General features: G+C 44.8%; 1 protein-coding gene across 7 annotated transcripts in view; it reads right to left on the bottom strand.

Moving 5' to 3' along the window:
* Positions 1–23,198, bottom strand: part of PIK3CB (phosphatidylinositol-4,5-bisphosphate 3-kinase catalytic subunit beta) — a 99,227-nt gene that overhangs the window by 61,009 nt on the left and 15,020 nt on the right. For 3 of the 7 annotated variants that reach the window (XM_084212601.1, XM_084212599.1, XM_084212598.1), the window contains exon 2: positions 10,189–10,356. The gene's annotated coding sequence lies outside the window, so the exon portion shown is untranslated. Of the gene's footprint in view, positions 1–5,134; positions 5,253–8,971; positions 9,101–10,188; positions 10,897–23,198 lie in introns of those variants that run through there. The other 4 variants (XM_084212605.1, XM_084212597.1, XM_084212600.1 and 1 more) reach the window with 3 other exon arrangements.

Here is a 23,198-nt window from a genome sequence, read left to right as displayed (position 1 = left end):
CAGAGCCTGTGACACACTTGGAAATAGAACCTAATTATTACAAATCCCCAGCCAGTGCTTTACTCACAGTATTTCCCATCCATGTAAATTAATGCTGAAGCTTTTCAGTTAAACCAGATGGAGTATGAGAACAAATGCACAGAAAGAAGTTCTTTATTCAAAGTGTAGGAACAGATCAAGACTTTTGTCATTTTGTGGTGCCCAGCAGGTTTACTAGAAAGTGAGTTGTAACCCAGCATATTTGCAGTGCCAGAAACTAGGACAGCACCCAATATCTGCATTCAGCTGCTGCAGATCTCCATTGACTACTCATATAAGAAATTGTGACCAAAAGACTTTATTATGGTCTTAACATTCTTTCCAACTGGTTAAGTTACATCCTCACATTCTTGCCAAACCTGCTTTTATTGGAGAACTCTACTAAACAGACAGCTTTTCCTTTTTATGCAAAACTGTTCTGCTCTTCCCTCTCACTGCAGCTCTTCTTGTACCAGATTTATTTACAGCACCCACAGGAAACAGGAGCTCCCAGTAATCAAAACAGACTGCAGAATGCAAATAAACAATTGTTATGCATTTATGTTATCTGGACTCTAATTGTGCAGAATGACACTGGGTACAAAAAGAAATGGTATTCTAATGTCACTGTCATATTTGCTGAAAAATCCCTTCGCCAAGATTTTTCTCCTGAGAAGCTGAGAAACATCAGAAAAGAAATGTAAACAAAAATTACCTGATTGCTTGGAATGTGGCTTAGAAGTTGCTTACCAACAGGAGCATCTTTAATTAGTTCCATGTGAATTGTTTTTAATTAATGACCAATCCCAGTCCAGCTGTGTTGGGACTCTGGTCTGTCACAAGTTTTTTATTATCATTTCTTTGCTAGCCTTCTGATGTCTCCTTTCTCTTTCTTTAGTGTAATTTTACTGTATAATTTTCTTTTAATATAATAAATCAGCCTTCTAAGAACTTAGAGTCAATTCTCATCTCTCACCTCATGCTGGGGACCCTCACAACAACACCACAACAATTAATAACCACATCCTAATAGCTAAAGCAACAATTCAGTAAAGAAAATGTCACTGCTGTTACTATTACTCAGATAAAAATAGAGTTAGGTCATTATTCTGAGCTTACTAAAATTTTCAACATAGCTAGAGGTCACCTAATTCAAGTGTAAATAAACATTTCTATGAAAAAATATTATTTCCCTACATTACTAGCAATAGTAGGAGATGTAAAAAAGACCCTCTGAAGTGCTTGGGGAAGTAAAACTGGCCTAGCATGAAGACTCTCAGTATTCTACACATCTGATGAGCGATATCTCTGTCTCTAAACACATGGGAAATTTTGCAATTGTTTGCACACAGCTTGTAAAAGCTTATAACATAATAAAATTATTTAAAGTTAGATATGTAATCAGATGCAGATTATCAGTATATTATAAAGTGGTTTTTAATTTTTAATAAAATATAAAAGGACTTTTGTCAAAAGCATTGTATTCTGTCTTACATGGATACTAAAAAGCAGAACAATAGTAGCTATTGAGCATAGATAATCAGTCCCTCCTCATTTTTATTTTTAACAACAGAAGGGAAAGTCTCTTTTTTTGCTAGCCAATTTTGTGCCAAAAATTAATGTACCATTTGCTGCTGACAATCTGCCAGACTAATGGTGTTTTTCTTCACCCTGAGGGTTCAGAAACTACTACTCACTTTCTGGTCAGCATCCATCCCAGATTCCTCCCATGAAAAGAGAAATAAGACAGCTCTTCTGTAGACACTGACACACCTCAGTCATTACCACAAGTAAATAAATTCAGCAGAAGTGCACGAGTGTTCCTCACCTCCTGCTGTTGTGGCTCAATCCACAATTCCTCAATTTCACTTAAACCTGCCATAGGACAGAATAAAATCATAGAATCATTTCGCTTGGAAACGACCTTAACAGCAAGTTTAACATTAACCCGGGGCTGCCAAGCCCAGCACTGAACCATACCCCGAGTGCCACATCTGCACTTCTTTTATACACGTCCAGAGAAGGTGAGAGCACCGCTTCCCTGGCAGTTTCAGTGCTAGATACTGCTTTTGGTGAAGAAATGTTTCCTAATATCCAACCTAAACCTCCCCTGGTGCAGCTGAGGCAGTTTCCTCTCCTGCTCTCACTTGGTGCTTGGGAAAAGGCTGACCTTCCCCTGGCTGTAAGCTCCTTTCAGGTGGCTCTAAAGCTGCTCTAGTGTAAAATTGTAAACAAGCTGTGGCTGCCCCATCCCTGGAAGAGTCCCAGGCCAGGCTGGAAGGGGCTTGGAGCAACCCGGGATAGTGCAAGGTGTCCCTGCCCATGGCAGTGGAGTGCAATCTTTAACCTTTCCACCCAAATCATTTTAGGATTCTGCATTTCAAATTTTATTTCCTACTAGGTTTGGACCCCTTTCTGGGGATTCAGTCTTGTCCATCTCCATTAATTAGTAGCAGGACCAACACTCTGCTGTGTCTGCTCCCATGCTGGGGCTGCCACTGCCCGTGCTCCTGTGGACAGCACACACACACCAGCACTGTCCCTGTCACTGCTGCTGTACACCAAGCACTGACCCTTCCTTGTTTAGAGGATCCCTGGTTAGGACTTGGACAATCTTCCTTCAACTTCTTATGTCTTGAACTGCATCCTTAGCAGGGCATACAGACAACCAAACAGTAAATTCAGAAATTCTTTCCCTGTATCAGAAACAAAGTAAGATGCTCAGCACTAAAGGTCAGAAATACAAAGACCCCCATGAGATTTTCAAACTCCAACACACAGTGTGTGTGGTGGTGTGAAAATCCCAAAGGCCTCACCTTCCTCAGCAACACCTATTTAAGCCAAAAAGAGAACTGGAAAAAAAAAACAAAACAACAAAACCAAACCACAAAAAACCCCAAATGCAAAAAATATCCCAACACCAGCAGAGAGTAAATAACATTGTCACGTATGGTTAACACACTTAAATTCTTTGGGGGTTGGGAGGGAAAAAAAGGAGGATCTGGGCAGAAGGACTAACCCAGGAGTAGTAAACTTTGTGCCATAAAGTACAAAAAAAAAGTAAAAAAGTTGGGAATACTGAAAGGTAGATGAAGTGGTAAAAAGTACAGGCAAAAGGACCAAAGTACTCTTCAAAACCAGAAAAGGAATTTGAGACATGAAGCCAAGCAGGAAGGGCATTCAGTGCTCAGTGCAATTTTCAAATAACATTTTATGTGCTTCTTTCTACCAGGTCAACTTTGTACTCAGCTTTTTGAGTTTCTGCTGGCAACACTGGCCTTTGGTGACCTGGTTCTCCCCTGTAGCTGTGTCTATATCAATGGTTTGTACATGCAAACTGCAGACCAACCTGCAGTCTTCTGGAGGACTGAACAGCAATGAGACCACTGACTAAAAACCATCCTTCTGCAGGACTCAAAAGCAGCATTTTTGGCTGTTACTTGTAGTGACACCAATGTAATCAGTTTTTTAAATCATGTAGGCTTCATATTCTTCTGCTGTGAACATGCTAAACTCGTAAACATCCAATTGTTAAGTGAAAATAACAGCACATTTCAAAAATGTTACCTTTGCTTCTTAGAAAATGATGCAACAACATCAAAATGCATCTCTCAAGAACTGTATTTACCAAGGATAAAAAAAGGAATTGCTTGAGAGCTAGCTCCCATAAGAACCTCAAGCACTAAAAAATGCTACCAGCTATTCTATTTTCTAGAGATTTTGTGCAATGCTCTCCAAACCACCTACCTACCCTGATTTTTAAACTGCTTCTGATACTCTGGAGCTGCACACTAGCACAGGTCTTCCCCACTAAATCTGTCACAACACCACTTGCCAGCAGGACTCTGAGCCTCTGGCAGTGTCAGGTTAATGGTACAGACCACCAGTGACTGCACAGTCCACATGACACCTTCCATACACAACTGGCTATTCTAATGCTTATTTTTTAATTATTTCATTGCCCTGATACCTTCCTGCACACAAAGGACTTCCAGAAACACCGAGAGTTAGCAAGCACTCATAGCAGCACTGCACCATAAAACCAGAGGCACAGCAGCATTTTTACAAATTCTTATGAACAGATAACTTTCCCCACAGAGCCCCACATGACTTCCACAGAACTCTTTATCTACCTCTGCCAGCCACACGAGCTCCTGCCCACATTCTGCCCAACTCCAAGCTTACATCCTCCAATTCACCTCTCAATTCTCTCACTGAGGTTTATTTTTTTTAAATCCAGTGGATATATGGTGCCTGGGGGCAAGGAGAGAACAGGAATGACCTAAAGGGAGAGCAAGCAGTGCAAGCTCTGATGGAGTACACATCACTTAAAACTGTCCATTAGTTCCAAATTAATGCCTCTGCTTTCTGCTTTGCATACAACAAATATGGTGGGGAAAAGCGCCAGAAGAGCACTGTGAAAAGAAATTTAAAATCAACCTAAACCTTTAGCAGCCCCTAAAAGTGAACCCAAAGAGACAGCAATGAGAAGGCACTGATTACTTGTGTCTCATTAAAAGAAATTAGGAGTAACAGTGCTGCCACTGTTCCTCCCCTTACAAGTAAATTGATGCAAAAGACAAAACATAACATCACATACCAGCACAAAAATTAAACCCCCAACACAGCCTTTACTCCAAATCATCACAGTTTCTGGAAAACGGGAACAAAAATTGTATTTATACAGCCAGTAGTGAAGTACTAAAAGATTATTTATCAACCTAATATGGGAGGTAAAACTGTTCAGTTTTACAGCAGCATATAAAGCTGAGCTACACAGGCATAAAATTAGACATCAATACCTCTGATGGAGTTCCTTTAAGAAACTCAATGAATTCACAAAGCTGTTCTAAAAAATCAGAGTAACTACTTTTGCAAACAAAAGCAGGATATTCTAGAAACAGAAAAGCACCCTTTACAATTCAATTTCATAGCAAAAATTGCAATGCAGATTGCAATTGCATGCAATACTACTTATGAAAAATGCACGTGTTTAACAAGCTTGAAAAAAACACGAGTAAGCTGTGAGTACCAAATGTACATATTTTGTGTCAGAAGGAAGTTTAGTACTCCTAATTCTTATACACTTTGAAATACTAAGCACACTTCTGTATACCTGGATGTAGCTCCAAAGACACAAAGTTACTCCCGAGTTCAGCTCATTCCCAACTCCAAGTCGGGACACCCAAGGTAAGAAATGGATGCAAGTGCCCTTCTCCCTTTCCAACGAACTGAGGAGGGCTGGGCCAAAAGCCAGAGCAGGGAACTGGCCAAGGTAGGTGAGGACAGCCCGGATCCTCGGCTGTGTGCAGCCAGCTCCTAGAAGTCTGTGCCTGGAGCAGGCTGGGATGGAGCTCCGGCTGCAGAAAAGAGCCAAAATCAAACCAGTAACAATGGCCACACACAAATGATCAGTGGGGAGGCAGAACTGCCCAACCCCACTTCTCAAAGGAAGCTGGGCTTGACACCTCGGTGTCACTCTTTGTTTCCTGAATCTTCTGAAGCCAGTATGTAAATTCAATTATGCTGGTACCTACACATCCACAGGCATTTGCACATGAGGGCCTCCTCTGCAGCTCCTAATGTATGTAAATGAAACCACATTCCTGAATTTCCTTCCACCAAAGGCTGGGATTAAAAGATTTACCCATGTAAATTTGATAGACTAACACAATTTGGTCGATGTTGCCAACAAAATACCTGATACTTCAGGCATTATCCACATCCAGGTACCCTTCACCTTGATGTTTCCCTGAATTGTGATTATTTCAACAGCTACCTGCCGTTCATTCTGGATTGTAAATACACACTTTACCTAACCAAAGCAAAACTGCTTGCTTACTAAAATAAATTAAAAAAAAAAAAAGTTACATTTCTAACCCAAGACGATCTTTGCCCCCAGATGTGATTTAATTATCAAAACAAAACACATGGAAACTTTCACATGTGAGTGACTAGAAGGACTAACAGCTGCCACAAAACAAAGTGTTTCATGCACTCAGGCATTAGTATTTGAATGAATTAGTATGAATTTCTGGCCTCCACGATTCAAAGTCCTCATACTTGGAGGCAAACGATTTGAGATGTAATGTGTAACACCGTGTGTGTCAACACAAGAGTACTGGTTTGAGGAAAACACACATTCACTAAAAAATTACAAACAAAAAAAAACCTCCACCAAAACAAACAAGCAAGTTTTTCTATGCAACGGTGTGAATTATGCTTATTTCAGATTTTTCTGTCCTGGACTGCTTCCACCGAAACTGCCAGTGGGGAAACGCTCCCAAGAGTGGCAAGTCAGAAAGTCCAGCAAAATCAAAGCAGCTTTTGGATAAATACAGCATCACATTCTGCAGTCCAACAAGCCCTGCATTTATTTTCAGGTAAGTTAACTGATGGCAACACTTTAGAGAACCAAGGGCAACACTTCCATGTGTATCTTTAGACCTGTGAAAATGCACTTAAACTGTGTGCCCCGGTCACTGAAACACAACAGCAGCTTTTAATTAAACAGCCAAAGCATCAGCCTGCATTTCCACCCAACTTCTAAATAACAACATTCTTCCTCTGCACCCTCCTCCTATATACAGCATCCTGACAGCTTGGGGTCTTACTGGATTTTGGGTTTAAATTATTTGCAAAATATAGCATATAACAGACATATACAAGCTTTAAAGGGAAAGGAGTAGTGGAACAGGACATGTTCTCTCTTCACTACATCACAAGAGTCAAGGAATGATTTTTTTTTTTAAGAAGGCTTTCCTACATTAGAATTTGGAGTTCTGCCAAAAGTCCATAGACAATTGGAGAACCAGTGAATTCATGACATCAGATATTCCAAGGAAGTGAAACCTGGCTGAAAGGAAGTGATTTTTACTCAAGAAAAATAGATACTTAAATAGACAAACAACTAAACTATTTTAGGACCACGTATAGAGGAGGTCTCTTTTATTCAAAGAAAAAAACCACACAAAAGCCAAATAATCAAACGTCCCCAAAATATTTAATCAATGCTAAAAACCCCACTAAAGCATGTTTCCAGGGCAATACGTATCAAAACATTCCTGATGTGACCAATATGCCTAATATTCTTTTTAAAAAGGCCAGTAAGCTAGTTACCAAAGAATTTTTGTTCAGTAATCCTTTCCTGAACCCCGACTCTCCTGAGAAGCACTGCTTGCTGCCATGAAACTCCAAAGCCTGGAAACCACCATCAGTCTGAAGGGAAGCTTCCAGATCAAAGTTTCCAGGTGACCTGGTGATTGATTCCCAGCCACCTTCAAGCATTCCTCAGACTTCACAGCCCTCTGCCAAGCATATGGACGTTCAATATTCCTTTATATGCAATTTCCCTAAAAGCAAGCATGCACTAGAGTTTTATTCCACCTTTTAATTAATCTTTGAAGGCACACAGCTGTGGGAGTCTCTAGCTAATACTGCAAAACAGAGGCCAGTCAAATTTCTCTGACATCCTTCATACATTCATCTCACTTGAAACCCTGAACTATGATCCTGAGAACATAAATTACATATTGCTGAGGTTTCCAGCTTCAGGAGCTTCCTAAGCCTGAATGAAGCTCAATATCAACACAACAAGGGCAGCAAGGACTTAGTATCCAATATTTACAGTTATGGCTACACTTGTCAATTCCAAATGAACAAAACTTCAGTGTATGCAGTGACAAGAAAACTGTAAGTGCATAAACTTCGGGAGAAAAAAACACACACCAAAACCAAACCAAAACAAACGAAAAATTCTGTACACCCCAAGAAAAACTCGGTTTTCCGGAGCTTGGAAAGTGTCCAGCACGAGTCTAAGCCCACATGTCTTGCAGCCAGACAAGCCAGCGAGTCTGGCATGAGAGGTTTCCGTTTTTCTTTCAGGAACTCTTTGGGACTAATGAAGATTTATTCCCCCCTCGCAGAGAAGCCGCTCCTCGTCTGTGGCAGTGTGGCTGGCTGTTAGGAGAGCGCCCGATGACAGCGGCGCTAAAGCCAGCGCTCTGTGCGCCGCCCTGCACAGCGCGAGCAGCTGACTGCAAACACATTTCCCAAATACTGCTTGGCCATACAAATTCCTGCGGTTCCCAAGGAAAACAACGCTCAGAAACCCAGCTGAAAACAACCGGCAGTATCGAGTAATAGAAACGCCACTTAAAATTCACAGAGCAATCACCGAAAGTTCTCAGCTTGGTTAAAAAAAAACAAACAACAACAACAACAACAAAAATAAAACCAGAAAAGCTCCAGGCAGAGCGCAAAGCTTGTCCGGCGAACGCTCGGGGGGAGCAGGGAGCGGAGCAGGCTCTCCCGAGCGCCGCCGAGCCCAAGGCAGCGGGAGGCCCACTTGTTGCGGGGCCGTTCCCGGCGCGCTCGGGCACAAAGGCGCCCGCCCGCCGCACCGCACAGAGCCGAGCCCAGCCCAGCCCAGCCCAGCCCAGCCCAGCCCCGCCGGCCGCCCCGGGCCCCTTTCCGCCGGCAAACGGCCGCGTCCCGCCGGAACCTTCCCCCGCGCGGGGAGGGCGCGGAGCCGCCCGCGCAGTTGAGCAACCGCGGTGTCGCAAGCGGAGCGGAGCGGAGCGGAGCCCTCTTCCTGCGCAGCTCGGCGCCCGGGGCGGCAGGCACGGCCAGCAGCGGGCTGGCAGCCGAGGGGAGCCCCGCCGCAGCCACACCGACACCGAGCGGCGCCGCCGGTCCGCCCCGTCCTGTCCCGTCGCGATCGGAGCGCAGCCCAGGCACGGCCAGCCCCGCACGCCCCGCACACCCAGCTGCCCGGACACGGCCAGCTCCGCACGCCCCGCACACCCAGCTGCCCGGACACGGCCAGCCCCACACACCCCGCACACCCAGCTGCCCGGACACGGCCAGCCCCGCACACCCCGCACACCCAGCTGCCCGGACACGGCCAGCCCCGCACACCCCGCACACTCAGCTGCTCGCCCCGCACACCCACCTGCCCGGGCAGCGGCCGCCGCCGTGTCCGCGCCGCCCCAGCCAGCGCGGCGGCGCTGGACCAGCGGGGAGCGCTCCCTCAGCCGCCACCGGCCCCGGCGCTGCGCTCCGCCGGGGTTACCAAGGCGATGGCTTCGCCCTCGGGCCGCCGCCGCCAACCCGGGCCGGGCTTTCGCTATGGAACCGCGGCTGGCGGCCAATGGCGCGGCGCGTCCCGCCCCTGCGGCCGCTCCCCTTCCCCGGAGCGCCGGAGCTGGCCGCGCCTCCGGCCGGCGCTGCCCGGGCTGGGGGCCGCCTTTCCCCCGCCCCGCGGAGCCCCTGGCGAGCCGCCCCGGCGCTCCGGGAGCGCTCCGCCGGCCCGCGGACGGACGCGCAGCTCCGCTCGCTCCGCACGGCGCTCCCCGGGCGCGGCTCGCACTCGCAGCGCCCCGGAAGCCGCTACCGCACCCCCAGGTCGGACTGCGAGCACGGGCAGCTGCCCCGGGCACGCTGCGGAGGCTCGTCCTAGAGCACCTTTCCCGAAGCGCCTTCTGGAAATCAGCAGGGAAGAGCTCATTATAGCAGCCTTGGCAATGAATTCCCCGATACGTCCTCATTTCAAGAGTCTTGGTGCTGAGCGGTCAGGAATAATTGCACGGGAACTAGTACCTAGAAAAGGGGGTTTTCTAAGGCTTGAAAGAAGCAATCTAAAGAAGGCAAGGTAGAATGTAACCGGTAATGAAACAACTTTTGCATGCAGCGGGCCCGTCCCCACCCACTGAAATCAGCAGCAACATTCCTGCCGCCTTCAGTGAACACAGGGCGAGGCGTAGCACATCCCTGTCCACAAAGAGTATGATCATATTATGCATATTTTAACATCCCTATGCTAATAATCATGCTGTATCATTAAGCTTGTCTATTTTAGTCTGTTCATTTTTCCAGTTATTCCAGTTTTGAAAAGGGATGGATGGATTTACTTCCTCAACTTCACTTGCCAATTCTCAAGGCACTAAAAATCCATTAAATTTGGATTAGAACATATCAAGGAAATGTTTTGTTGTTTTTTATAAACCACCCAACCAACCACAACATCAATTAACTGGAAATCTCTGGGAAGGACAATGATCTCCCCTACTACTTCAGCAAATGGGATTTTTGCATGAATGGTGATCATGCAATGCTACCTCTAGGCAAATCTCAGTGGAAGGGCAGAAGTTAATGAGAAATCTTGCCTACCGTGTGTCAGTTGCCTTCACAGCCTGTCTGTCCTGTGTCAATTAACAGCTCCCCTTCCTGCTTTTAACCAGTTCCTTAATCTGCCCAGTACCGCAGGCATTGCTCCTGAACATCATGCTGCTACTTCACACCACAGAGTGTAGTAACTTCCCTTGACTTCCCTTCTTCCTGGAAAAAAAAAAAAAAAAAAAGTAGAGTTCAAACGAAACTGGTTTATCAGGCAAATGTGCCACTCATACAAATGGATTGTGTTCTACATAACAAAGTTAAGTTCAGCACGTTCAGCCCCTTGTTTCTCCTGTTTAAAGTTTACATTGCAATTGAAACATATTTCTGAAGAAATAAGGTATTAATGAAATCCAGTAGTGTAAAAAGTCCCAGTTCTGCAGTTTTTCAAATCATTCTGACACTTGTGGTTTTGACATTAAATATTCCAGATAGTCTTGGCTTAGACACCGAAACTTTGGCTCAGTAGTTGGCCTCACTGATGACAAATGGGTTTGTGACTGGCAAGGCTTGATAAGGTTTCTTTAAAAAGAGCTATTTACTCTGGATCTTGTGACATTAGGTGGTTGTTCTACAGGATCCAGTGCAGTCTGTGCAAAACATAAGCCATGATGTGAATGGACTGAGCAGAGGGCTACAATCCAGAGCCTTAAAAATCTGTTTACTCTTTACTCTACTGCCATCTTTTTCAATTGACCGATGATGCATTGAAGTGTCTATCACACATAAAGCATTTTAAAACTGTCTTGTACAGACAATTTCTGTGAATAGACTTCAGTGATACCTGAGCACACTGAGTTTTTCTCCAGGGTTGTAATCCCTGATTTCAAACTTCCTTTCCATTTTCTGTATTATGCCTCCAAATACAATGTCAGTATTTAGCAGGGGGAATAAAGAGACCTCAGCCAGTAGTTATTAAGTTATTTCAGATTATGGTTGATCAGCTTGCATGATATTCATGCTCTTGTCACACACGGAGTTGTTACAGACAGTGTGTGTGACACGGATAAGGAACTTGCCTTGAAACATCTTAAAGACCCATTTTTATATCCTATGTGGTATGCAAAAAAAAAAAATCCACCAGACTTCAAATATCATTTTAATTTTCAATTTCCTTATCTTTAGATTGCCTTCCCACCCCCCTTCACAAAACAACAAATGTTCTATTGTTCTGCCCCCCAGGCTATTGTTACATGTGTTCTCAGTATAATGAAAGGGCTTTGTCTGAAAAGGCTGGATCTGAGTCATGTCTTTGCATGTGAAACAGCTGTACACCTAGGGCACATTCTTGGCTGCTTGAAAATGTGTCATTTTCAGTTTTTTGGGTTTACACTCTTTGAATCCTGTGTCACTGCAGTTAATCAGAAGAAAGGAACTAAATTGTCTCTGTATTTGCAAACATCACACAACTGTGGCAGCAGACCCAGACATGAAAAAGGCAAGTGGAAATGCCATGTTAAGGATGTTTGGCCTGAAGCAGAAAAAGCCATTTTGAAAAAAAAAAGAATAAATCTAAAGGACAATGATCCAGAACACAGCAAAATACTGGGCAGGAGATGCTTAGAAAGAACTCATTAGAAAATTTAAACACTTACAGCAACTTGCTACTGTCTGACACTGTGATACAATGGCAACATCTACAAACCAAATGAGCTTTGGGCGGTTAAAGCACAGGAATGTTTTCTGGTGAATACAGAATGACACAAGAATCTCTCATCAGTAATTCTTTTCTTAAAAAAAAAAAAAAAGTTATATTCAAAACTGTGAGCAATAGTAGAGAGAATAATGGCCACTGCACTGCATGGTCATCCCTTTGCCAGCTTGCTGCCTACTGCTGTCCAAATAAAAGGCTTTAGAACATCTTGTGTATGACAAATAACATGTCACTCTCCTCAGCAGTCACTAGAGAAAAGCCAGTTTGCTTTGTAACCTCCAAAAAATAGTTTGCCTGTTAACAAAACTTTAATCTCCCCTTTGAAGGCCCTTCTTCATCTAGACTAGAAAAAATATATCCCCTATTCCCTAAAATAGCATGTTGGTACCATTTGGAAGGTAGAGTCATTAGTCACTGAAATTTAAGAAGTGCTAATAAACAAGTGAATAATACAGGCTGTGACTATTTCAAACCATGTGTTCAGTACAATAAATCCCAAGAATCAGGTTTGACTGTCAAAGCCTATATTTAACCTCCTGTAGGGAAAACACTAAGAGATTCCCAATATGTGATTTCATGCCCTAGGTTAAAGTGCTGCAACACACATAAACAATATGCCAGAGAGGATAGAGTGTATGGGTAGCATGGTCCTGTACCAGCTCAGCTGATAAATGAAAGCTGGCCTCCTGGACCTGCTCCATCTCTGCAGCTGTTAGACAGCCCAGCCTGTGAAACCCAAGCTGGCTATTGCCACCAGGACCTCTGGGGGTGCGTGGAGAAATGCTAATGGCACGGTGAGGGACGTGGTGTGACGTGCCACCTCAGGGCTGTGAGCAGGACACAGCACCTCAGGGCTGTGAGCAGGACACTCCCCCAGAGGTGCTCAGCAAGTGCTGCAGTCCCTGTGCCCACGCAGCTCCAGCCTGGGTGTCTGCGAAAGCTGCCCTTGGCATCTCAGCTGTCCCGGTGCAGGGGGGCAGCAGGGCAGCAGCAGCAGGAGAAGCAACAGCAGAGCAGCAGCAGCAGAGCAGCAGCAGCAGCAGGAGCAGAGCAGCAGCAGCAGAGCAGCAGCAGCAGCAGAGCAGGAGCAGCAGCAGCAGCAGAGCAGGAGCAGCAGCAGCAGCAGAGCAGGAGCAGCAGCAGCAGCAGAGCAGCAGCAGAGCAGGAGCAGCAGCAGCAGAGCAGGAGCAGCAGCAGCAGAGCAGGAGCAGCAGCAGAGCAGGAGCAGCAGCAGAGCAGCAGCAGAGCAGGAGCAGCAGCAGCAGCAGCAGGAGCAGCAGCAGCAGCAGCAGCAGCAGAGCAGCAGCAGCAGAGCAGCAGCAGCAGCCAGCCCAAGCAGTACCGGACTGCAAACCACTTGTCAGAGAAAAGGGATGCTGGCTTTGGCTAATGGAGCACCAGCCTGCAGCCAGAACAAGCAGCTTTTAACAGTGCTTTGCTAAACCAAGTTATTGAACATGAGTAAAATTCAGTAGAAGAGTTCTCTGAGAACCTAGAGCATACAGCAAGCAGAGAGGCAAACCCCTCTGCCAGCTGCAGCAGCCTCTCAAATCCAGCTGCAGCAGCCCTGGCACCATCCTGGCATATCGATGTTCTGTTCCTGCTGAATTCCATGTCTGAGGCCTCTCATTTTAAAATTTTAAACCTAGCTTAAACAACACAGAGCCACTTTAAACACAGGGCCTCTTCCTCAACCTCCCAGGCTACTGTGGCACACCAGAATCCCCAGCAGTCAGCTGTGATTCTGCTGGGCTCACTGCCTGTGCTTTTCCCAGCTCAGACAAGCTGTGGGAGCTGGTGAGCAGCAGCAGGCCTGAGCTGGAGGGAGGTCTGACCCAGCAAGGCTCTCCTGGAGCCCTGGCTGTGCTGGTGATCCCACAGAGCTCCCCAGACTTGGGTCCTGGCAGGGGAACTGCAGAGTCCCTCTGCCCTGAGGCTGCAGCTGTGCCAGGAAGGGCTGGGAGCTGCACCCCACAGCCAGAAGGCACTTGGTCCTACAGCTTCCAAAGCACAGAAACCCCATGGGCAGGAGCTCCTAGGCAGCCACTCTGGGGGCATTTTGATCACTTTATGCAAATTCCATTGTAATAAAGCAGCAAATTTTTAATAGCACTACTCTGCAGACAAACTGACTGAAATACTTATTGTCACTAATTCCATACCACAGCCAATGTATCTTTTTCTGCATCTGTTCTGGTCTCTGGGTATGGTCACACTTTACAGGACAGGTTTTTCATGAGATATGCGGGCCTCCATCTGTACCAGCAAGTGAAAATTAAAAAAACCACTAAGAATTAGGAAGAGTAAGGCCTTTACAACAATCAACAGCATCCTGAAGTGGCCAGCTGGCTTTCCTGCTACATTCTCCCTTTATACACAAATCACTTTACATAGTCTTTCATTTTTCCTAACCCAGACTTTGTAAAAACAGTTCCATCAATACAAGACAAATTCTTTCATCCAAAAGGCCAATGCCTACTAGGGCAGGACTTCTGTCCACATGTAACCTCACAGCCCACACAGACAAGCCTCCCACCAGCTATCATTTCCTCTGCTAACTTTGTGGGCCTGAACTCACAGCCAATATTAACATTTTATTAACATAACTGGCTTGTTAGAAATGTCAGTTTTTAGATGAGGCACCGAGTTCCCTTGTGTTATTTCTACTGATTTTTCTAATCAAATACAAAGGTCCCATGACACATTTTGACAAAAAGTAGGGCACAGCCAGCTTATTTATTCTTTTACTAAAAATAGGCTTCGATGTCCAGCAGGTTGTAATGTGTGAGACAGCACTTCAAGTGTAACAGCTGCTCCTCCTGCCTCAACACATCTGTGTTACCAGCAATCTGCTCTTTGCAATCTGCTAATTACCAAAATCAAACATCAGCCTTCACAAGGGGTTCCCTTTTTCAGAAATGCTTACTATGATTAGGCTAACCAACAATTGGAATAGCAATAAAATATCTTCTCATCCTTACAGGAGGAGTTTCTGACACCCTTCCAAGCACAGCACAGCATGTTTTACATCTCTTGGGTTAATGGCATATTACTATTCTCAGCCAGAGGCAAAGACTAGAAAGAGATTCATTACAGGAAATCCATCTCTCTCTCAGCCTCTTTGCATATTTATTTTCTAGCTGGTCTTCTTGTTAAGGCAATTCTGATAACAGAGCAGATGTGACAACTGTGCAAACCAGCAATGATCAGGAACACTATTGAGGCTGTCACACGTTTTAATAACTGTGGATATGAAACACTGTACAATTTCAGCATTTCACCTTGAGGAGACTTTCAACTTATGTTTTGTCAAGTTTTCTTTGAGGATATCATTGTCCAGCCACAGTGGTGTAAGTCACAGTTAGCAAGACTTTGTTTTGTCAGAACTGCCACAAGAGAGAAAACAGAGTCTTTGTCCCTCCAAGGACACTGGTGTAGTTATTCTTTGGGTCAAACACATCTACTGTCCTGAAGGGCACAGTGGGCATCACCTCAGGATTTGGCCATGTAACTTTGCAAACCAGGAAAGACTTGCTCCAACCCACCTGGCATGAGTTACACGTGATGTGCAAACCAAAGAAAGATGGAAAAGCAAATGTGATATATTGCTGCTACCATAAGACACAGGTACTGCATTAACATTTCACTAGCCCATGGAAAATGTGATCAAAGCAATAATTTCATTGCTTATCAGCACTATACCTACATAGCAGGGCAAACTATAAAAGCTGTTGTGAAATTCAAAAATTCCATAAGCACTAGAAAAATGGCAAATACTATATGCATCATCATTCCTCAAAAACACCAATTCTACCTACAAATGGACTATTATTTTGAATCTCTATCTAAAATCTCAGATTCTAACTTCTTCCCTCTGGTGACTGTGCTGTAATTTTAATACTACTGATGAGTTTCTATTTTTAAAAGGACTAACAAAAATGCATATATATAGCAGATCGGCTTTCAAAAGGCATTTCCATGTCTTATTAACAATGTTTCAAGTCTAATACTACTTCATGTACAACTAATTTCAATGTTTATTTTTCAGTAAAACTGTCCTACATTAAATCAGAGCAAACAGAGTCACAAGCACACACTGAAATTGCTGAGAAGCAAGAATGTTCAGTTCTCTGCTGCAGCAGACAGAAATTATTTCATCTCACAGTTCTACTAAACTTCTGATAATCCAGAGCCATGAGTCCCATCCTTGGAAAAAAGCACATTTCAGAGCAGATATATTAACGGGCACTGCACAACCAGTGCAGAAGAGATTCCTGGAATACTCAGAAAATGCCATTACATTTTTTGAAGTACATTTTTCTAGCCTTTCATTGCTAGACCATCCAGTCATACTGAATCAGGAAGACTCATGTTATTTCTAGGAATTATATTTTAGACAGTTTCTTCGAGCTACAGATGCATCATCCTAATTTTTACTCCATAAAAGTTAAAATGACTAAGTCTGGCACGATGCCATCACAAAAAAAAAAAAAAAATCAAAATCGTTGCAGTATAAGAATACAAGTATATTATAATTTGTTTCAAAACTAGAAATTTAGTCTGCCTTACATTTTAGTCTGCCTTACTATTTTGGAAACTCCAGGCTTTGTGCTGAATCACTTTTTATGGAGTTTCCAGGTACTGATTAACCAAATCAAAAACTGTGTGTTTCACCCCCTCTGCCTGGCAATCTATCACAACAAGTCAAAAGTTTCATTTATATGACTCACACGCCTTCAGATTAAACAACTATGCAAATGATGCCAAGTCTTTGTTTATCACAGCTTTGTCAGCAAAACAAAATCATCCAGCAGGTGAATCATGAAATTGCTGTCTGTGTGGATGAGGGAAGCAGAGATGCCTGCTGAACTTCACGCTCCCCAGTCTATTTCTCCTTCTCCTCTCCTTCACTGTGTGACTGCAGCCCTGCTCATGGGAGCAGAACTCTTCCCCAGCAGAAGGGCACAGCTCAGAAAGTCCTTAGGCTTGCTCAGGAGAGTGCCCTTGCTGCCTCCCCCTGCGAGGGAACGTGGGGCTTGTTTCCAGGAGGAGAAGTGCATCCATTTCAGTGCCCCTCCCTGACTGCAGAGAGCTCACTGCGGGCTTTTGTTGCAGTTCTGCTCTGCTCTGGAGAGAGACTGACAGGGTGGCAGTGCTCAGAGAAGGAGCAGCCATCTGGACAAGGTTAGGTCACCTTCACAAGAGAGCGCATTCCAGCAGCTCATAAAAATGTGGCTCAAGAACACTTTTTCTGTTCCTGGAATGTATCTCATTGCCAAAGAAGGTAGCTACGAGCAGGAAAATATTCCATGGGGAGCAAACAAATTCTCCTGCCAAAGCCATTCCTCCCTGCTCCACCCCAGCTGATATTACACAAGTTGAATAATGCATGTCAAGGTATTAAGTAACATATAAACACTTCCAGTAAATGTTTCTGCTGCAAGCCTTGACCTAACTGGTATTGCTTCCCCCAGTGATAATGGAAAAACATCTTCCTCAGTTCTTCTGCACCTAAAACTCATTATTAATGAGGCACTTCCCACCAAACATTGGCTGGTAATCTTCCTCTTGCCCCATCTCCAGGGCAGATTTTAAAACTCTTGCAAACTCAGCTCTCTCAGAGATGGCCTTCCCTGAAAGCCTCTATTGGTCCCACAGCCCAGGCCCTGGGGAGCTGCACTTCTGGTAATCCTCTCAGGAACAGATGACAAATTCCAAAGGAAGCAAGCTGGGGGTTTTCTCTCCCACCAAGGATGTTTTATAGGAGCCTTGTCTTCCCATCATTGCCCAACAGTGTTCCCCACCCCAGTTTTGAGAATATGTGTTATCACATCTTTTCCCAAGGGGAGCCACAGCTCTTTTTAATCTGGGAAAGGAAATCTCCTTGGAATTTAGTGTCACTTTAGGCATGGCCACTGCTTGCATATGCCAATAATTCCTTCTGCTTTACTGTCTGGGATGCTCCTCAAGGGGGGCAAAGGCAGTTCTGAGCCAACTGAGCAAAAGAGGACATGGTTAATCACATCACTGGGATGAAGATGGCTCTTGAATCACCTCCATGAGACTGAGAATCATTAGTCCCAAGGGAGAACTGCCCAAGGAAATTTCTGGGATTTTCCACTGGCATTTGTACTTTCATGAGGGTTTTCTGTAGGAGAGACTGACCTAGGGTCAAGTATCCAAGGAACTCCCAGGGAACAACACCAAATTCCACTCTGAAAAATGCCTGGGCAATAAATTTGAGCAGAGCTGTTAAGTAAGAAGGTAACCTCAGGTATTTTCTATAACTTTTTCCAAGTATAAATTATTTCATTTGATGCCTGTTAACTGCACAGGGCTGAGAGCTGTGGCTTGAGTTGGATTGTTTCCTTTCCATAATTGTTTTCCTGGCAATTGAACTTGCAGCCCAGCTGAGGATGTGAGCACTAAACACTACTTAGATCCAAGTCACTGCAATAGGTAAGAAATATGCTCCTGTTTGGGCAATACATGGAAAGCACAAATGCCAGTGAACAACCTCCTCCAAGCCTTCTCTGCCCTGCTTACAGCACAGCCTTTTGTGCCTGCTCTCCCACATCTGGGAGAGGAGCAATGGCCACATCTCAGCTCCCAGCAGCAAGGCCTCCCAGCTGGGACACCTGCACCATCAGCACAAAGACCACAGAGAGCACGGGAACTGAAATTACACCCACCGTGGCAAAATCAGGTCACAGCTACACAAAAACTGCTGGGCACTTCTCATACAGGCTGATTTCTTTGTCTGGGCTAATCAGGACAGGCAGAAAGCAAAGCCCATGCCAGAAGGAGCCTGTCCTGCTCTGAAGATTGCTCAGGAGATGGGTAATGACTGCATTACAGCCAGCACAGGAATGCCAGTGCTCAGTAAGGAGTGATTTGGAAAAGGGTTTCCAAATGCTACTCCCTGCTGCTTTTAGTTCCCCCACAGAAGAACTTTTGGAAAGACCAAACCCCTCCACGAACACTTTTGGAGAAAGCTTTGGCCAGCCACTGCTGCTTTTCTAGGAAAGGGTAACTCACTGTAGGCTTAATTCTTCTTTATGCTGTGAAATAACCTTTTTTTGATGAAAGACTAATAAAATAACTGATTCCCCGACTTCTAAAAATGTTAGGGCTAAGTGGACACTCAGAAACACCAGTGGTGTCTAGACTTCTCAAGACCGGAAAAGTTCATCTGAAAAGCTGTTTATTTTTCATCCAGGGCACTGAGGGCACTGAAGGCCAGGTATAAATTCCTAGTGTAGATGAAATAGAGATTTTTGGAGTTCACTTGAGTTAGCAATATGAATTAAGCATTTAAATTTTAACTTGTTGAATTGCGTGTTGAATTTTAACCTTTTACTTAAGAAACCTGGTTCATAACTTCATCAGGTTGTGGAGTCTATTTATTCTGTATATTGCTTCACAGAGAGGAATGTGATGACAGCAAAGGAAATGCTTTTGCACTCTCCCTTTCCCCCTCCACCCACCCAAAGCAGGACTGTGCTGCCCAGCTCCTGCCTGGATCCCTCTCCACAGGGACAGGGGAACAGGCAGGCACCTGGCACAGCCCCCAGAGCAGCAGCACATGGGGTAAAGCAGGACACACAGAGCCAGGAGGGCTTTCCTGAGGGGCTCCTGGGTGTGCATACTGCACACACGTACAGATGTGCATAACCCACCCTCCTGCAACTTCCCAGCAGTCTGGCTCTCAGCACAGCCAGAAATGCCAGCCCTCAGCCTGTCACACACCATGAGCTTGTGTCACACACATGAAGCAGTGGCTGGCAGCAGCAGGCTCCCAGCCCTCTCTGCAGACATCCCACATGCCACCAGGAGCTGGGAGCACACCCATCCAGCAGGAGGGCTGTGGAAACTCAGCACATCGCTCCCAATGTCCAGAGCTACCGAGAGAGCCCTTGGAGGGCTCGGAGGTTCTGGAATGTTCCCAAAAGTGCCTGGTGGCTTGACTTTGATCCCTCTAGGGATGTGCCACCTGCATATGAGGATATGAGAATCACTGGGGTTTAAATGGTGTAGAAACAGTATATTTGCAAGGTGAAACACAGGTTTTAAGGTTTTGGTACAGGGGGGTTATGGAGACAAGATGGAGGAATTTGGGCCTGTCTCGTGGTTCTTCTTTCTTCTTCTTGTCATCCATTTTCTGTGTGATGTTGGCATTTGTGGATTGGTTCATGGTGAAGATGCACTTGCCAACAAGGGTGAAAGGTATTGGGGACAAAAGGTAAATATGATTTACGTAGTTTTTACTACAAAAAGACACGACTGCCCCGTGGGCAGTCAGAGTGCCTTTGGCTGCCTTGCTGGTCAGATCCCAGCTGGGCAGAGAGAAAACTTTGTAGATAAGAAATAATAAACAACCTTGAAGACCAAAAATCAGAGAGTCCAGCCTCGTCCTTTGGAGCCTGATCTGAATGAACCATCCTACGCGTGTCTGGGCACAGACAGACAACAGCTGAGCCGGACAGAGGGCCAGCACTGGATGGTGATGGCAGCTGTACACATTGGCAAATGGAAATGTTTACAGAGCTGACTGCACACGGTCTGTATCCTTATTGCTGTGTGCTCACTCACAGAGCTCGGAGCAGAGCACTTTGGCAAACCTGTGCCAGCTCAGGGATCCACCCAGACCTCACCCTTTAGCAGAGAGCTGCCAAAGCTGAACTCTGATGTGAGCCCACCACAGGAGAGCAGCCCACACAAATCCCTCCTAGCCTTCCCGTTGCCCCCACACAATGGACACCAACACTCAATCATTGAAACTGAAACTTCAAGGACATTCTCACCGTGCCATTAAACTACATTTAGAATTCCCCTTGTCAAGCACAATTTTCTGTTATGGTGGTGAGGACTACTCAGGCGTTTCAAAAAAAGCATCAAGTATCAGCTCTCAAGCACCTTTGTTCTCAAGCACCATTAACAACAGAGCAAATACCTGGAGCAGTCACAATTCAGGAAAACTCTACATCCCAGTGAAAGTCTCAATTCCTGAAATAGCACCTGTAAACTTCCAATCCATCCTATGCTAATTCCTTCATATAATAGATCCAAAAAAACCTCTTCAAACACTATTGTTAACCATTAGTCTTCTCCTTTGATAATTTAATTTAAATATGTTTATTTAACTTTTAAATCTTGACTCTTATGCTAAATATTCCTCAGAGAAAAAGTCAGAATAAAGTATTAGAGAGATGCATACTTCGCCTGTTTTAATCTTAGTCACATCTTAAACTGCCATTATCACAGATATATGTTAAAAAGAAATACACTCAGATATGAAAAACAAGGTCCTGTTACAGCATGTCAGGTTTTCTATCAAAGAACATGCCAATACACTTTGTGGCTTAATAATTTTCAAACCTAAGAACTGATGATGCTCAGCTCAATTATCCATAAAATATGCGTTGAAAAACAGCATGGTTTTGTTTTGTTGTTTTCTCCTTCCCCGACAACAACAGCTGGGGGAACAGTCATGCAGTTCCATAGTAGCTTGGCCATATGAACTCTATTAAAAAACTGATTATTTCAAGTTGCTAAAGATCAGGTGATAACCTCCTTCAAAAGATGGAAAAATGTGAACAGACCCTAATTAGTATCTGATAGAAGTGGGGCTGTTGCACTGTGTAAACGCTGAATTAGAATGATAATGCAGGGAACTCAACAAAAGCAGCTTTGTGTTCCTCCCTGCAGCCGGTGACAGCTCCTGCAGGGGCTGTCCCTTGCAGCATGTGACACTCTGGGTTTTCCACACCCTGCTCTGATGTACCCGGCAGTGCTTCTACAGCTAGCTCAAGAGAACAAGCCCGTGTCCCATGCTGCACACCTTGTCTGGGGCAAAGACTTTTAAAATAAATCCTTCTGGGCTGGCTGACTCACCTCTCAAACACACCTGCCCATGCACCTGCGGCACTGCCTGCAGAAACCCCAGCTGAGCACCACTGCTGCTCCCTGGCCTCACCCCAGGACAGGCCCTGTCCCTGCTTTTCGGGCTGGTGCTGCTGCTCCAGCTGACACTGGAGTGTCACTCCATGGCACACAGGTGCTCTGCACATCAGGGACAGGCTTTGCCTTCACCAGGGCTGGCACCCAAGCATGCCAGGGGCTGCTGCAGCCAGGGCTACAGCGGACACTGCATGGCATCACTGCATGGCATCACTGCAAGGGCAGGCTTATGCATTGTTGGAATCCTGGATGCTAAGAATTTTAAATTTTCTGTGCTGAAAGGCACAGACCCACAAGAGAACACTGCATTTGACCTGAGGTTGGGAAGAAGGTTTCCAAAACTGATTGATAGCACTGGGATTAGGAGTGTGTGGTTGGTTAGAAGTGTGTAATATCACAGGGTAGAAAACTTAGAGTTTGGGGCCTTAGAATATAGAAATAAATATGAAGCAAGATGGAGGTTTTAAGGTGGAGGCAGGTTGTTCTTTACATTCTTCTTCCTTCTTCTTCATGGGTTTGGGTGATGTTTTGTAATTGGGCAGAAAAGTCTGCATGGCGGGTTTCCAGGGATCAGTTATTGGATTAAAAGGGAAAATAATCCAGGTGTCAGTTCTTAATTGGATAGTTTAGTCTTAAAAGACTTTGGAACAAGAGATTGTTGGCCATTTTGTGCCTTCTGATGAAAAGCTGCAGAACTCCCAGCAGCGAGACTGTTTTACTGATAAGGAATAATAAACACCTGAGTCCCAACATGAAATACTGTCTGGAGTGCCTTCAGTGCAGACCCAGAGAAACTGATCGTGCATGGCAGGTTCACTGCCAGCTCCCAGTGACTGTGCTCGCCTCATGCAGCTTTCCTGACAGACACTGAGTGTCTTAATTAGCAACCTGCCTTTTCAATGCCCAGAAAATCACACTGTGTTTGGCACTCTGGGTCTGCAGTGGCTGTAACCTTACCCACACAGAAATCCTGCTGAGTCCAACGCTCTTTCCAAGCCAGTCTGCCCCCAGCATATGTCAGCTTCTGTACATTTTGCCCTTTTCCAATTCATCCCATCTGTTTATGGTCTACCTAGTTAAATACAATTTTCCTAGGTTTCCAAGTCATCTTTTTGCCTTTTTTTTCCTATCTGATGTCCAGTAAATGATATTAAAGAGAAATTTATTAAAGAACTATCTTAATTTGATAATAACTACCCAATTTCTTTCCACATTTTTTCTCCAAACTGGCTGAGTGTGACCTTTGTAAAGGTATTTAGCAGAGGCTAGTCATTTGTCAAATCATTTTTCCAGGTTTTGTCAGCAAGAATTTTGAAATCATTATCAAATTATTTTTCTTACATCAAACTTTAAAAAATGTTCTCCGACATTTTAGTCTAATTCCTAATTC

Source organism: Fringilla coelebs (assembly GCF_963513975.1).
Source record: "Fringilla coelebs genome assembly, chromosome: 10".
In the NCBI taxonomy this organism is placed as follows: Eukaryota; Metazoa; Chordata; class Aves; order Passeriformes; family Fringillidae; genus Fringilla; species Fringilla coelebs.
This window is presented reverse-complemented; position numbering and strand designations above follow the sequence as displayed.